The sequence below is a fragment of the Nelumbo nucifera genome, chromosome 4, assembly GCF_055504915.1.
Source record: "Nelumbo nucifera cultivar China Antique chromosome 4, China Antique-T2T, whole genome shotgun sequence".
NCBI lineage: Eukaryota > Viridiplantae > Streptophyta > Magnoliopsida > Proteales > Nelumbonaceae > Nelumbo > Nelumbo nucifera.
The window spans coordinates 24718818-24736660 of NC_142652.1; positions in this window are offsets into that span (position 1 = coordinate 24718818).

A 17843-nucleotide genomic window follows, 5' to 3' on the forward strand; every position below is an offset into this window, starting at 1 on the left:
AAAGCTAAGGTAAAGCAGCTGGGTTTGTTACATAATTTAAACCACCGTTGATGTGAAATTAATGATTATTTAGATGGTCCAGAAAGATAAACTTAAAATGGTTAAGAGAGAGCATCGAATCGATTAGATGTTTGATGTTTCTGAGCCAACATAACTTTTGGCAGATGAATGAACTGTGGAAAGGTGAAGAGAGTCTCAAGTTGAATAAAAGTGTATATGACGTTATCCTAGCTAGAATATAATTGAAGCACATTTCCTTTAATTTTTTTCCCTAAAACTTCCTCCCTTTATATTATTGGAGAATTCGACCAGGCTTAACTACTTTCATATAATTGACCTTTTGGGGTCTCTTTACGACCATATTCTATGGTGCAAAGAATTCTGCTGCAAAAGCTAAACAGAAGAGCTGAATGGAGTACGCAATGTGTGGGTCTAACATATAATTCAATGTCATATTGAGGACAACATAAATAAAATAGAAAAAGTCTCCCAAGCTTCCTAGGTCACTAAATGGTTTTCCTAAGAAAGCTACATGTTCATTTCTTTTATTTGTTTTATGCTTTGTTTGTCCTTTTCTGTTAAGCTATGATTCTATAGGACTGAATTCAGAGAGCTGCAACTAACTAGTAGCGAATAGCATGGCCCAAGTACCCTCATACAATTCCTATTACTCCAGTGCAACTATAAGTGTCCCTTTCAAAAATTCAATTCATCAATTAAGTAGTGTGCTGGTGAGGTATTTTCGTTGCATGGACGGAACTGTATGTTTTTCCCAAACCCAGAGGTAATAAATAATGGTAACTTCCACTACTTGTTTGAATATTCTATGGATATCCGGCTGGTGGTAAGTCTCAGCAGAGACCTTTTGGGTGTAAAAGGTTTAATTCTTTGTATTTACAATGACAGCTGCAAATTAAAACTAACAAGACAAAGTGCAAACTCTCAACAATCTAAACCACTTACTAGGAAAATGACCCAGCTGTGACGACTTTTAGCTTGATCTAAACAATCACGAACTGCTTTACTTATTCCATTATGAGAACAATGACAATTTGATTTTGACCGGGGACAAACCATACACAGAGACCTTTTTTTAACAACTACTTACTAAACAAAGTAGAAGCCAATCTCAACACATTCTTATGTGGCTTTCATTACATAGATCATAGATGACAATTACAGCCAAATAGGTGGTTCAGTTGTCATACCAAAGGATCAAAGAGTTGGTGATCCCAAGTTTTCCGCTTTCCGGCTTAGTGATCTACAACATGGTATTAGCAATACTATACAGTGATAAACCCAGTTTATTAGATTCTTAAGAAATCATCTTGAAATTGATGAACCATGAAATCCCATCACGAAGTTGATGAGCCCGTGTTAGCATCCATTGTTTGTAGTAAATTAAATGTGAATAGAATTATTATTTCAAGCTAGCTAAGTGGCTTCCATGACTGTATATATTTTTTCTTTTCCTTAACATTTCAGTATTGCAGCAAAAAAACTACTATGCCTTGGTTCTCAAGAAATTCCTTGATAAGATATATAAGGAATATTGCACAATGTCCACTAGCTAATTGCTAAAAGTTAAACTAGTCAACTGGGGAATGTTGCATGTGAACTTAAGAGGAGATGGCTAATGGCTTCGTTGAGTAATTAATGTATCCAGGATTAGCAGCTAAAAATTTGGATAGGTTGAGAATACCTAATATGAGATTGTTGATCAGTTGTTTTAGTTGGATTTATATATGTAACTATAACCGTCCTGCCTTTCTCCCCACTCCCACTCTGTATATATATTGGGGGGGTTGGTCCAGGTCTTCAGGGGCTGTTCCTACTCATGGGTGACTCTGAAACCTGGATCAATCTCCTTGGGAGCGAGAGGTGTGAGGTGGGAAGGAGGAGATTTAGCTAGCCAGCTTCAAGTAATTTTTTTTAATAAATTACCTGGATCAATCTCCTTGCATGGAGACCTTGTCTAAAGAGTAAAAAATAATTAAAAGAATAAAAAATAAAACATGGGCTTTCAATAAGTTCAAGTAGGAGACAGATAATGACTAAACCTCCATTACACACTTTGAAGCAGCGTAATGGATTGTCACAGACAAAAGTTCAACATGGGCTGCACAACTAACACCAGATAAACACAGAAATTGCACGCATTTTTAACTCAAATTAGAGTTTGAAATCCAATATATTACATAATAAAGTCAAAAGCAAAGGAAGTTGAGGGATCTAACCTCTACTTGTGCAAAAATCAACATCACACACTAGCTTATTGAGCAATACTAGACTGCATGGTACCAACTACCAATCTACACACACTGAAGTAGGGTAATGGATTATTACAAATAAAATCTTAACATGGGATGTTCAACTAACACAAGATATACTAGAAAGACAAAAATTCAATAGTACATGAATAAGTCAACAGAGAGTTTAGGGGTCAACCTACACTAGATCAATAACTCTTAAACATAAGCATTAGTTGTCTAATAGGAAATACGTACATTAATTAATACTGAGGTTAGTAACTTTTGTTTGGTCTTGAAGACCAATGAACCAACTCCACTTGTGTATTAGGCAAAGTATCCCATTCCTCTTTGGACTTTCACTCCTTTTTCTTTTTCTCCACTGTTACCCAGTCTTGGGTCTGATTTTTGTACAAGAGTGAACATATCACTAGCTTGGGCAATTTCTTTTGAAGAAAAAAAAAATTGTTAATAAAAAAAAAGGGACAGTACTAAGATAAGCCTGAGCAATACTAGACTGCATAGTACTAAGATAAGCCTACACACTTGTAAAGTTCCGATAGGACTTTTTATTCATCATAATATGCAGTCTCCAATCACAATAATTGCCCATTTGACCTACAGACCATAAAAGGCCTCATAATACTTAATGACCTTTTGATTATGAACAAAAATTGCATATATCTGATCTTTAATTGGATTTCAATATGGCCTAATGAGAAGTTTCTGAGATGAACATATTCCTACTTACTTTCGAGATTTAACCACTAAAGTTAAAGAGAAAATGCCCCCCCCCCCAAAAAAAAAAAAAAAACACTTACGGCCCAAGAAACAAAAATAACTTGCACTCCTACTTTGATTTTATAAGAATGACAAAATAAACCTTTCGGTTTCTTCTTAATGTAACAGACTCTAAACACCTAAAATAAGAAAAAAATAGAAATGTGGAAGTACGAACTGAAGAATACAATACAAAGAGTTTTGCAATCAAAACGGTTCCAGTACTGGTCCAAAAGGACATATATTATACCAAATTTGGTCTTAAATCTTTGAAATTACATAACATTGCATTGAGATTAAATTCATGGCTAGGATATTAATTAAATAGTCTTCCTACTGATGCATAAATCAGTTTATATAGTTGAATAATTTTTAACCCATGCCAATGACCTAATAGCTGAGGTGTATCCCCACCCCTTAATACCCTGTAAAATGTATATAATATGTGATAACAAAATAAAAGGAATACTTTGTAAGCCATAAAATGTGGTTAAATATATATACACTGCCAAATCAACTTGCAATATCTCGATAGCTGCAAGGGATTGTGAGCAATAATGAAAATCATGTTTTGTCATGAACTAAAAAGAGAAGCTTATGGAAACAGAAGGGAATGCTTGGAATTGTGAGCAATAATGAACATCTCCACTTTATGGTTAGTCAAATCTTGAGAGAGAACCGAGGAGTCATTATGGGTGTGAAACCCTAACACCACCTCCACCTTATCCATGGTGAATCTTAATAGGGATCCTCCTACTCAAAAAAGCCATGTTTACTCCATACTCTTGAATCTCTTCCCTCTCAAAAAACCTTATCTCCATGTTCTCGTTGTTAATGCAACACTCAGGGAGTTACTATTCGAAAGAGATAGTAAGATCAAGGAGATGCAAGAGAAACGCATCCTAGCTAACAGGTACGCTAGATCGTTTAAAGTTTAGATTGGATTATCCATCAGTTAGGGGTAAAGAACTTCAGGTCCTAGCCTCAGTTTCTTCCATACACAAACAAGGGCTTGAAGTTAAGGGTGAACAGGAGACAATGGAAAATCAAGATGAAGAAGACCTCTGGGCAACACAAGAGAGCAACCTTAATTCTAATCCGCCGGTTGTTATTGAAAAGAAGAATATGGGTGTTATAAATGATGTTCTCAATCTCAGGTAGAGAGACTAGATCTCACGGAGTTAAAAAATTTCAGTGGCATGATTCAAAAAGCATCTTGATGATAGATGTATTACTACTGTGAAACAACAAAATGAGGGAGCTCATATGGCTATGGTGGACATGGAGGCTCATAATGTAGAGGCGGATGCTTATTCTGGGGATTTGGATACCATAAATGTTAAGGGACCTGAAAGAGTGAAGCAAAGGATAATGGTTTTTGGATCAAGGTTTCATATCTGTCCAAAGGAAGAAGAGGGGTCCTATATCCCCAAAAAAAAAATCAAGATCTGAACAAGCCTTTGGTTCCAATGCATAAATCTTCAAGGCCAAATAAAGGCTATCACCCTTGATATGTTTCTTGAATTTACATTTCTTCGTTTATTTTATAGAAGTTTGATGATCTCTTGTACTAGTTTTAAGGGGCAAGGTTCATGGTTTTTTTATTAATAAATTCCTTTCTCTTTTTTTCTGAAAAAACATATGTAATACTTGCTCCATTAAAAACAGAAGCCAACAAGACATTATCTTAGTTAGAATATAAAGCTTCAAAAAATTAGCATATCATTCTAAAATCTCCCTTATATATTCCAAAGGTCTTGCCCATGCATGGACAATGATAAATAATTAAATAAATCCATTTATTTATTTATTTTTAATTCAAAAGTGGGAGTTTAGAGCCCTAACATGAATTTGAGTCTAAGACATGTCCAAGATAAAAGGCTGGAGCAGGTCATATGGAGAATCTAAATTGACCTGCTTAGCTAAGCCATATAATTCGTCCTAATTGTTAATGGAACAAATCCATGAAAATAAGATTTCAAATAAGCAATTGCCCATTAATAAATATATTCAAATTATCAGGATAATTTGGATCTTATTTGTTGCCTATGTAAAAAAAAATTAAGGATATATGTGTCATCATTACAAAGCAAAACAAATCAAGAATATGAGAACAAATTGCTGATACATAAGCATTGTTGAAACTGGAGCTACTACACAGAATTTATTCATACAACATTCTGTTAATGAAAACGTTATACATTAATTAATAAATCTCTAAATTTGCATGCATACGATTAACCATTTTCCATGAAGGGTCTGAGATGTTTTAGTGAATCTTGAGAAAATTCACAGCAATCTTTGAAAACATATCATATGACTAATTGACAATCACAATTAGAGTATTCATAATAGGAGAAAACAGAAAAAGAAATTCTATTAAAATATTATAAAATAAACGTAGTAAAAGTTGATACATCATTATCAGAAAGGAAAATGCTGCTATTGTTATGGCTTAGGTGGTGTTTGGTTTCTGGTTCAGAAAAAGGGTGATTGTGTTCTAAAACCATACCTCTTTTTGAACAAAAATATTGGTTTTCAACCACCATATATAGGCATTTTGCTATGTATGGTCATCCTAGTCCTAGTGTTCTGAACAACACAAAACCAAAACCACCATTCTGCCTGTGGTTCACTTTTTGGACTCAAGAGTCAAGACATTTTCAACTTACTTTTTTTTAGCCGCTAATAAGCACATAAAGAGACAATTCATCTATCACATTCAACTTTGATTGTACAGCCATTTGATTTATTCATTTATTATATGTTATTGTATATAATTATATATTTTGTCACTGTATAAAATAAGTTGCATTTTAAACAATATAGGAATATGGCCCAAGATATGCAAAATCACTTGGCCACCTTAGCCTTCTTTATTTTATTTAAATCATGTAGTTGTATTCAAAAAGCTATCTTCCTTAGTGTTCAAAAATAAGGATTGTGCTGGTTTTGGAATCATGATTTTCTGATTCTAGAATGAGCAATATAATGAAAATGTCATTTAGAATGCTGATCGTGTTCATAAACCAGATGAAACATGAATACATGCAACTCTCTCCATGTTTAGTACTCAATAGTCCATTTCAAACAACACCCCAACACATTGAAAACCCAATGGCTCTGTTAATTATTGTTTCAAAGCCCATTTAGTCACTTGAGGATTCAATCAACACATTTTTATAAGTAAAATAAATTTTATTGAAAAAGAAAAGAAAAAAAAAAGAGAGAAGAAGGTAGCAAACTGGAAACAAAGTTCAATTCAAAGACAAAACCACCAAGAAACTAAAAAGCACCCGAGGCGGGAAAGAGAAACCATTTTATGAGTATAATCAAAATAAGGTAATTATCTAAAAATTTGATGAAATAGGGATGCAAAATGTAATAAAAGCATAATGAAATTTTGGGGAACAACATGGAACCTTCTATTCTTTCAAACTTTTCTTCTCAATCCCCTTACTTTTTGACACTCTTGCTCGTTTCTTGTTGTTGAACATCCCATGACTGGATCTATATAGATTATAGACTTCTATGAGAGTTAGACTCTTCAACTATTAATTCATATCATTCATGATCATCACAATGACCCTTGGCCTTTAACATTTCTCAAAACTTATCACTCTTGATGGGAGCTTACCTCTCCCGATGGCAATTTGATTAACCTTCTGTTTGCCATCTTTAATCATGCTACATGTAGAAATAGAAATCTGTGTAATGCATGCATTTGATTTATAAAAGTTTTCTTCTTTTTTTAGTTCAAAATCTTGATTACTGTTATTTTACTACCACTACTATTATTATTTATTTATTTATGATGAATATATTGTTATTGTTGTTGTTGCTACCGGAAGTACTACAGTCTCATTTTATGTTGACATATTGTGTCACTCATTAAATTAAGCTTTCCTCTTTTTAAGAGTGCACACTTAGAAAAGATCATTGCTGGTTCCTTACCTGTTAATTAATGTTATAGCTTTAGAACATAAATTGTGATTTTTTATGAAAATTTGAGATTATTGATTACATTGAATAAATATAATTGTATTTGTTGACTATAGAAAAGTCAATCTGTTAATTGGTATAATGTTCTTGTGCCTTATCGCTTATTAGACTTGTATCCTTCTAATAGTGTTGAATCTAGAGGATGAATGAAGACTTACCAACCAACTAATTAATGTTATAGTTTTTAGTTCCTACTTGGGTCCTTTTTTTATTTTTTTCTTATTAATCTTCAAAAAAAAAACTCTCTCTTTCAACGAATTCTCTCCCCTGTCTTGGTAGTCAGTTAGTCACCAACCTACAGGGAACTATAGTGGCCTGATCCCATATTAAAGGGTACATAGTGCAGCCCCTTAAGGTTTGAATTGTAAGAGGATGGCATTGCATAAGTATGTAGGCCTAATTGACTTGGCTAAACCCAGGTATTTTAGACCAATTAATTGAAAAACTAAGCACTGAATATTCCAGGATGTAATTAAATTAAGCACTGGGTATTTTAGACCAATTAATTGACAAACCGAGGGGAAACCCATTATGGAGAGAGGAAAGCCCATTAATTTCCTCTCTCTCTGTCTCCACCTCTTCTCACTCTCTCCTCTGGTTTCCACCACCATTTCATCGGACCTACAGAGTAGACCACCGGTGCCAAGGCTAAAACTTGGGCCGGGTTGGCCTGAACCAAATTCAACTTTTTTCGGGTTGGGTTAGGGTTGACCCCTTAGACAGCACAACCCAACTCAAATCTGACTCTATAGTATATGCTATATATATTATATATCATATATTGATTTGTTTAGATGTATGATAGTTGTATAGCCTTCACTACATACTATCATGTCTTTCTTTTAAGATAATCACTTTAATTGATCCCAAATGAAAAGACTAAACCTTAAAAATATATTTTGTGTTTTTTTTTGAATATTTTATTCTTCATCTCCTCTCTAATGTTTGCCACGCAAAAAAGAACTATCATAAGTCATAACTCATTATAAATTATATTAATTTCAAACACTTATTTTTCCAGATTTTGTACTAAAAGAACCAATAAAAACATCAACAAACAAATACTAATAAAAAATAGGATTTGATGGAGGCCCATCTCACCCCTAGGGGCGGCAGCTCCTAGGATAAGGATAAGTCTAACTAAAATCCAAGAATTCAAGATAAGCAAGGGATCCAAGAATCCAAGATTAGCAAGACTCTACCAAGATTAGCAAGATAAAGCAAGACTCTTCCAAGATTATCAAGATAAAGCAAGACTCTTCCAAGACTCTTTCAAGATTATCAAGAAAGACTCCAAGAAGCATCAAGATTAGCAAGATAATCCAAGATTCATGCATCTAGGGAGATCGGACGGTGGAGATCAAACCAAGGAGAGTTCGATCCTATCAGATTAGATATTTGGATCTATCCTAGTTGTTGTTTTCTAGTTCTTTTACAATTTCCAAATGTATTATAAATACTGCTATTTTCCCAAAATTAATCATCAATTCATACTTCATATTTTCAGAATTTCTTCAAGTTCTCTTCTTCTTATTTTCGCCACCTTTTCTCTCTCCTAGAGAATTCGGTGTTCTTCGCTAGAAGCTAGCGATCGCCCGGTGCTTGCATAGCCAGCCCGGTTTCTCTTTGCTTCTACGCTGCGTCAGGTGGTATCAGAGCAGGGAATTCGCCCAGTCATGTCCAACCCAGACGGTAGCAGTCGCAACCCACCCCATGATAGAGATCAGGGGTTTCCAGCTGTTTGGAGAGCAATCGAAAAACAGCGTACAGCCACACGTAACATCGAGCAGCAGTTGGCAGAGATGGCTGAACAATTGCGAACCTTGTTACATGAGGTTGCTCCACGGAACCGGGAACATCCACAGCAAATCGAGGGAGACGACCACGACAGACCACCCGCCCATACTGCGCTACGACGACCAGTCCTGAACGATGACAGTGATGATGATCTGGAATTTGGTGGTGCTCCAGTTCTTCCCGATAACGACAGAAACGGTAGAAATTGGCACAATCAAGGTAATTTCGATCCCCATAGAAATAATGATGAATTTAAACTCAATGTAGATATTCCTACTTTTAGTGGAGATCTTGGCATAGAGGGACTGGATTGGATCATAGAAGTCGATAGGTTCTTTGATTACATGGAGATACCAGAGGAACGAAGGGTAAAACTGGTAGCTTTTGATTAAAGGGAGGTGCATCTGTTTGGTGGGAGCGGATGAAAGAGACCCGGATGAGAGAAGGAAGGGGTCCTGTTCGAACCTAGAGGCGAATGAAACAATTAATCAGAGGTAGATTTTTACCTCCTGACTATGAACAATATATGTTTGAATCTTATCAGAGGTGTGCGCAGGGTTCGCATAGTGTTAATGAGTACACATCAGAATTTTTAAGATTAGCAGAAAGAAACCAGTTGTCTGAAAGCGATAACCAGCAGGCAGCCCATTATCTAAGCAGGTTGAGACCGTCCATCAGGGACAAAATTGGTGTACAGATGGTTCTCAGTGTGCAGGAAGCAAGGAACCTAGCCTTAAAAGCAGAATTAATGTTCCAAGACAGGGCACGCAGTGATAATTACCGCCAGTACAGTGGGAGCGACAATAGATCGGCAACTGTCGACAAGAACAAATCAGTCCCGGCAGTACAACCTTCTCACCCGGCAAACACAAGTAACGCCAGTAAGGCTACTACAGGAGGACATACTCGAGGTAATCCTTCCAACCCTCCTAAACCCAATAACCCTTATGCAAGGCCTGCTCCTATTAAATGTTTTAAATGTAATGAGGTGGGACATAGATCCAGTGACTGTCCTAGGAGGAAGGCAGTTAATATGGTAGAAAGGGAGGAGGAAGAAGATATTGAGGAGGAAGTATACTGTGGACCTGATGGGGAGGATGAAGAGGGTCCATATGAACATGAGGAGTATACTTGTGTGGTAAGAAAATTAATGTTGTCTCAGAAAAATAAGGATACTTCTCAAAGGCACAGATTATTTCGTACCAGATGTACTATCAAGGGAAAATTATTTAATTTAATTATTGATAGTGGCAGTCAAGAAAGTATTATTTGCAGGGATGTCATCTAACAATTACAGCTAATTCCTAAAAAACATCCCAACCCATACACAATTGGATGGAGCAAGGAAGGAGGCGGCGTATGAGTGGAAAAACGTTGCAAGGTACCTTTTTCAATTGGTAAGTACCATGATGGAGTATATTGTGATATTGTAGATATGGATGCTTGCCATATTTTGTTAGGGAGGCCTTGGCAGTTTGATACAGATGCAAGGCACATGGGTAGGAAGAATACCTACCAACTTGAAAAAGAGGGTACACGTTATACTTTGTTATCCATAGCAGAAAAAAAATATTACAAATGTTCCAAAAACACATGAGAAGAATTTCCTTACCATCACCCATCATCATGCTGAATTTGTTAAAAATGTAAGGATACTCATGAAATACATTTGTTAATAGTAAAAGGAGAAGATGTTAATGATGAAAATAAAATTCCAGCTGAAGTACAGGAACTACTAGATGAATTCAATGATGTGGTTCCAGAGGAGTTACCAAATGAACTCCCTCCCATGAGAGATATACAACACCATATTGATTTTGTTCCAGGTGCAATCCTACCTAACCTACCACATTACAGGATGAGTCCTAAGGAGAATAAAATCTTATGAGAAAAGGTAGAAGAATTATTGAAAAAGTGACACATTCAAATCAGCATGAGTCCTTGTGCAGTACCTGTCTTACTTACACCTAAGAAGGATGGCAGTTGAAGAATGTGTGTCGACAACAGGGCCATTAACAAGATTACTATTGGGTACAAATTTCCCATTCCTAGGCTGGACGACATGCTGGACCAACTGAGCGGAGCTGTAGTTTTCTCAAAAATAGATCTCAGGAGTGGATATCATCAAATCAGGATCCATCCTGGAGATGAATGGAAGACAGCCTTCAAGACTAGAGATGGATTGTTCGAGTGGTTAGTCATGCCCTTTGGACTAACCAACGCACCCAGCACTTTCATGAGGCTAATGAACCAAGTATTGCGCCCCTTCATTGGTAAATTTGTGATAGTCTATTTTGATGATATTTTGATATACAACAAATCTATCACTGAGCATGTGGGACATATTAGGGAGGTCCTGAAAACATTGAGGGAAAATAAATTATATGCTAATTTGAAGAAATGCATCTTTATGAATGATAATTTATTATTCTTGGGATTTATTATAAGCAATGATGGTGTGAAAGTAGATGAGGAAAAAGTGAAAGCCATTAGGGAGTGGCCGACCCCATCCACTGTCACAGATGTCAGGCAATTTCATGGGTTGGCAACCTTCTATAGGCGCTTTATTAAGATATTTAGTAGTATCATGGCTCCCATTACTGAATGCTTGAAAAAGGGTAAATTTCAATGGGGAGAAGAACAAGAACAAAGTTTTGCTCTCATAAAAGAAAAATTATGTACTGCTCCTGTTCTTGCCTTGCCAGACTTTAATAAATTATTTGAAGTTGAATGTGATGCCAGTGGAGTTGGCATAGGGGCTGTATTGTCCCAAGAGAAAAGACCCATTGCTTTCTTCAGTGAAAAATTATGTGAAGCCAGGAGAAAGTGGTCTACTTATGACAAGGAGTTCTATGCTGTGGTTAGAGCCTTGAAGACATAGGAACACTATTTAATTGCAAAAGAATTTGTTCTCTATACTGAAATATCTTAGTGGGCAAAATCAATTAAGAAGTGATTTACATGCCAGATGGTCTGCCTTCCTAGACAAGTTCCCATATAAAATTGTGTATGAGACAGGACAACAAAATAAAGTGGCTGATGCACTTAGTAGGCGTGTAGCTCTCATCAAGACCCCCAGTGTTGAGATTGTGGGTTTTGAGTGCCTAAAAGACTTATATGCTCAGGATGAAGACTTCCAACAGGTATGGGAGAAAATGTGTGAATAAGCAGCCAGCAGAAGACTTCTTTATTTATGATGGGTTCCTTATGAAAGAGGAAACAGCTGTGTATCCCTTGCACCTCCCTCTGCGAAAAGATCATCAGGGATTTGCATGGGGGTGGATTAGCAGGACACTTGGGAAGGGACAAAACAATAGAAGCAGTTAAGGGGCGATATTACTGGCCGAAATTAAGAAGGGACGTGTCTACCATTGTAAGCAGGTGCTATGTTTGTCAGATAGCTAAGGGACAAACCCAGAACACATGTCTCTACATGCCCCTACCCGTTCCTACTGCTATATGGGAAGACTTGTCCAGGGATTTTGTGCTAGGCTTGCCAAAGACCCAGAGGAACATGGACTCCGTCTTCGTGGTGGTTGACAGATTCTCAAAAATGGCTCACTTCCTCCCATGCAAGAAAACAGCAGATGCATCCGCAATAGCCAAATTGTTTTTCCGGGAGATTGTCCGCTTGCATGGGGTACCCAAGAGCATCACTTCAGATCATGACACACGGTTCCTCAGTCACTTTTGGATGACGCTGTGGAGTTTGTTTAATTCATCACTTAATTTCAGCAGTACAGCCCATCCGCAGACAGATGGACAGACAGAAGTGGTAAACCGGACCTTAGGGAATTTAATCCGCAGCATATGCCAGGAGAGGCCAAAACAGTGGGACTTCGCCATTGCCCAGGCTGAGTTCGCCTATAACAATGCAGTGCACAGTTCTACAGGCAAATCCCCAATCTCCATCGTATACATGAAGGTCCCTAACCATGCACTGGATTTAGTGAAACTACCCAAAGTACCCGGCGCCAGTATCTCAGCAGAGCAGATGGCAGAACAAATCTAGTCCGTCCAAGAGGTCGTGAAGCAGAAGCTAGAGCAATCCAATGCCAAGTACAACATGGCCGCAGACAAGCACTGCCAACCTCAAGCGTTTGATGTAGGTGATAAGGTTATGGTCTTCTTAAGGAAGGAAAGGATTCTCGTATGTACTTACAACAAGTTGAACCTCGGAAGTATGGTCCATATAAGATCGTGAAGAAGATTAATGACAATGCCTATGTAGTGGATTTACCAGATCATATGGGTATATCCAAGACCTTCAACGTTGCTGACCTTCATCGGTACCTGCTGGAAATAACACTTGCCTATCCTAGTCATGACTCGGGGTCGAGTTCTCTCCAAGTGGGGGAGAATGATGGAGGCCCATCACAAGGCCCATCTCACCCCTAGGGGCGGCAGCTCCTAGGATAAGGATAAGTCTAACTAAGATCCAATAATTCAAGATAAGCAAGGGATCCAAGAATCCAAGATTAGCAAGACTCTACCAAGATTAGCAAGATAAACTAAGACTCTTCCAAGATTATCAAGATAAAGCAAGACTCTTCCAAGACTCTTCCAAGATTATCAAGAAAGACTCCAAGAAGCATCAAGATTAGCAAGATAATCCAAGATTCATGCATCTAGGGAGATCGGATGATGGAGATTAAACCAAGGAGAGTTCGATCCTATCAGATTAGATATTTGGATCTATCCTAGTTGTTGTTTCCTAGTTCTTTTACAATTTCCAAATGTATTATAAATATTGCTATTTTCCCAAAATTAATCATCAATTTCATACTTCATATTTTCAGAATTTCTTCAAGTTCTCTTCTTCTTATTTTTGCCACCTTTTCTCTCTCCTAGAGAATTCGGTGTTCTTCACTAGAAGTTAGCGATCACCCGGTGCTTGCATAGCCAGCCCGATTTCTCATTGCTTCCACGCTGTGCCAGGATTAATATATATATATATATAGTGAAAATTGAGTTAAGGTTCGAGATTAAATAGTTTTATGCGATTTTAAGGGATGGGAAGAAGGTTGAGTTGGGCCCAAACTGAGCCCAACCCAATCCGAAGTTGACTTTGAGTTGGGTTGGGTTAGAGTTGAAGGAATTTAGTTAGGGTTAGGGTTGGGTAGATCAGGTTGAAGGTCGGGTTGGGGGTTTAAAACTTAGGATTGGCCTCAACCCAACCTAACCCGGCCCGAGTTGCAACCCTAGTGCCAAGTCCATTACTCTTACACCGGCTACTTCCCAGCTTCCAACAGCATGAACCCAAATTTTTTAATCTCTTGGTGGAGGGGTGGCCACCATAAATTTTATTAAATTGTTCTCATAAAAATAATAAAAAAATAAACTTTGAGAGGGACATAAGGCCATACAGAAGGAACAAACGCTCATAAATATTATAATTACAAGCCCGGAAGATCTGTAAAAGAAAGAACAAATGGAGAACAAAGACTACCATGTGAGCCGAATCCATGGGATACCTAATTTATCTTCTCGCAGCAAACTCTTCATCACCGATGGTGGAAGGTCATCACTACACTCTCTGTAAGCATGAGATATTTTGACTGGTACCTTTTTGCTTAAGTCCATAATCTTTCCAGTTCCCCACATGGACCACAGACACCAATGCTGACAACAAGCCCTTCAACATGTTAACAACAAGGATTTTGAGAGTCCATCTCAATCCACATATCTGAAACACCAAGCTCATTACATAAACGAAGTCCATCCAACAGAAGATTGCAAAAGCTCTTAACAGATCACCATTGCCATCCGAAAAGGATTCACTTGCTCATTTGGGCAAGATTGCCCAATATCTTTCCAAAGTTAGTGACTTTAATTGGAGGGGCCCGTAAGGGTATTAGCTTCAATTTCATGTTTAGGAGATCTGCGTTTAATGATCTCTTGTTTTCTACTAAGACACTTGGAGAAGATTTGTCGTTAGTAGGAGTTATTAGCTAGCCCTACTTTAGAGGAGGTAGATAGCAAAAGGGGCCTCAAGGTTGTATCCAGTGAGCCTGAGGTTCCCTGTAGGTCGGTTAGGGGAGTAAAGGGTGCAAGGGGCTATTCATCTAGCTAGCTTCTACTGTTAATAGCTCCATTTCTAAGGATGTTCAGCATGAAGCATCCTTGATAGAGAATTATGTGAGTAAATTAGTCCGTTCAAATGAGAAAAAGCTAGTCTTGTTTTCTTCAGGTGAAAATCTAAGAATAGGCAAGACAAATCTTCATCAGGAATTTAGAAGAAGAAGCTACGAGGAGGAGGTCCAGGGCTAGATGGTACAAAGTAGAAGATGAGCACAGTGATTAAGAGAGTTGGAAGGATCCAAAGGATAGCTACAATTTTGGTGGCCTCCCTGAAGCAGAAGGCTTAGGAATCTAGTGGACTCTTATAAAGGTAGTGTAGGCATGCGGATAGAGAGTCTAAAATAATCCATGGTAGGGGATAGGAAGTCTGGGATACAGAACTATCAATGTGATATTTTAATGGAAGTTTGTTTTAGTTTGGAGTCATGTTTAGGATTTTTTTTGGGTGATGCCTTTTACTTTTTTTAGGTTTTGGGTGTCTTTTGCATAGCTTCATGGATTGGGCTGCTATTGGTATATTATTTTGAAGTTTTGATCTTGGACCCTTGGTTTTTTGTGGGTCCTTGGTAGTACCTTCTTTTCTCCTCTATCTCTTTATTCTTTAATAAAATCGCTTATTTATTATATTGGAAGACACCACCTCGCTCGTAGTGATACACTGCATGTCAAGGCATCTAGCCCAATCTACAATGGCATATGCCCTTAATTGTATAGGTGGAGAAGAAGAAGAGGATAGCACTTTAGGGAAGGCACCATGCACATATCGATTAATGCAATGAATGGAAGTCATATGTGGCCGATGAGGGGTAGAAACAAATTGATTAACAACCTAAATAGCATGAAAAATATAAAGTCCATTCATGGTCAAGTAAATGAGGGAACCCACAAATTGTCATTATAAGGTGGCATTAGGAAGTAAGGAACCCTCAAATTAAGAGAGTTTAACAATGAGCTCTAGAGAGGCATCAACCTGTTTATCATCTGTAATACTGGCTATCTTAACAATATCAGAAGTAAAACTCTGCTAACAAATAAAATAACCCCTATTGCTGTGTTAAACTTTAAGCCCCCAAAAACTAGGTTAGAGGACCTAAGTCCTTCATATGAAAAGAGATATGCAGAAGAAAATTGAATTCACTAATTTCTTCTTCATTATCCTCTATCATTATCATATCATTCACAAACAATAGAAGAATAATAAAACCCTAAGGTCGCCAACAAATAAATAGAAAATTATCAGAGGAACTTTAATTACTATATCTAATATTAACTACAACATACACACATGTGATCTAAAATGAACTTGAACCATAGCATGAAAGATCTTGAATGTAGGGTACACCTCTAACTTGTATCAAACAAAGTAGATCCAAGTATACCTAGTGTGTCCACTAATTGAGATGTAACATACACAATCCAAACATCATTATATATTTTAAAAGGAGAAGTAGCATGCTCAAACAAATGAGAAAAAGGTAAAATGGGACTTTTACTCAAGCAACAAGAAGTATCAAATGATTGAAAGAAGGAACTTTACTTTTAATGAAACTAGAATAAAAGAATAACTTTAATTTTTTTAGAATTTGGGTGATCAAAATGATTATGCTATAGATCCCAAATGTTTCTTTTTTCTAGTAAAAGAGCTAGGGAATGGTTCAAAGAAGCACCCCATGAACAATAATTGGCTCCCTACTCATAGGGCTGTTCATAAGAAGGCCCAACCTGACCAAACCGACTAACCCGGGCCGACCTAACCCGAGTTAGCCGGGTTTTCATAAGTACCGGTCGGTTTTGGATTGTACAAATTCATAAACCGATGGTTGGGTCGGTTTTGGTTTTCTTGTGTGAAAACCGAAACCGACCCGAACCGAACCGATTTAGTTCCTACTTAACTAAGTTGCCTCTATCCTAATTCCTAATTATAACCTAACCTAGTCTTCTAGTTACTATTTAACTAAGTTGTCTCTATACTAGTTTCTATAGTCTTTTACACCAAATAGGCAATTACAATTAGAATTAGGTGTCCTTTTTTACTTAGATTAGAACTTAGAAAATTTCTTGAAATATACAAATTTCAGCCTTCTTTCTATAAAACAGTTTGACTTTTTATTTTCTTGATAACTTTTGTTTTCTATTCTAATTCTAACTTTTTAAATATATTTCCAGAAAATATCTTAAAAACTTCAGTTTTCAGTTTTTAGAATAGATATTTCCTTCTAAGCTATTTTGTCCTTTTTTGTACAGAAGCAAAACCAAAACCGACCCAACCCGACTCAAACCAACCAGGTTGGTTTTACTTAACACTGGGTCGGTTTCGGTTTCCATCTCAGGTAACCCGATCAGGTCGGGTCGGTTGGGAAAACCTCAATAAACCGACCCAACCCGACCCGTGAACAGCCCTACCTACTCAACACTTTTTCAGAGTAATCCGCAACAACTTCCAACATCAACTTATGGTCCTCCACCCAATTCCCATGCCCATCCATGTTTCTTTTTATATTTCCCCATTCTCATCTTTCCAACAAGGAAAGGTGAAAAAATTTGGTGATTGGTGTTTGGTAACGAGGCCACTCTCTTTGAGGGTGGGCCTTGGCTCCATTGTGACCTAGGTGACTAAGGTTCAAATCTTGGAAATAACCTCTCTATATGTGCAAGGTAAGTTTGCGTACATATGTCCCTCCCCAAACCCCACATTGGTGGGAGCCTTGTGATCACCCATTTAGGAGTGTTTCATTTATAAAAGATCTATTCTTGAAGTAGCATCTCTTTCAGACTGTCCTTAGCTGAAGTTTTTTTTTTGTTTTTTTTTTGTGAAGGATAGGGTCCACATCAATAAAAAATTCTTCATGTAAGACATTATTTTATACTTCTTAACCAACTAAAACATGTTGCCAAAAATCTCTGAATTCCAACCCCAAAGGGCATATATTAAGC